We start from the raw sequence: 433 nt of genomic DNA on the forward strand, positions 1-433 counted from the left end.
AGTTTTTATTTTTATTTCTCTACCAGCAGATAAAATAAGACAGCAAAAACTTGAAGAAAATTACGGGGTGATATGAAATATGGTTTAAAGTCGCCATAGACTGTAAAAAATAGCATAACAGGCTTTGATCGATTATATATTTTTTCCCCGATCCTGGTAAAATATATATTTTTAGTGATGACTAAAACTATTGTAAATGTTTTGTTTTATATTGTTTGCGAATGTATAATGTGTTTATATTCATTAAAAGAAGAAAATAAGACTTGGAGACGAATGTGTGTACACAGGCATTAGAGGGAGAGAGAGGGAGAGAGAGAGGGGTACAAGAGATGCTAGCTGCGCACCAACCGTAATTCATAGGTGAACCGTCAGAAAACTGTCAAAAACATGGTACTCCCGTGTGAGATACGTTTGGTTTTAATTAAAAAATGGC

Source organism: Carassius gibelio, chromosome B5 (assembly GCF_023724105.1).
Source record: "Carassius gibelio isolate Cgi1373 ecotype wild population from Czech Republic chromosome B5, carGib1.2-hapl.c, whole genome shotgun sequence".
In the NCBI taxonomy this organism is placed as follows: domain Eukaryota; kingdom Metazoa; phylum Chordata; class Actinopteri; order Cypriniformes; family Cyprinidae; genus Carassius; species Carassius gibelio.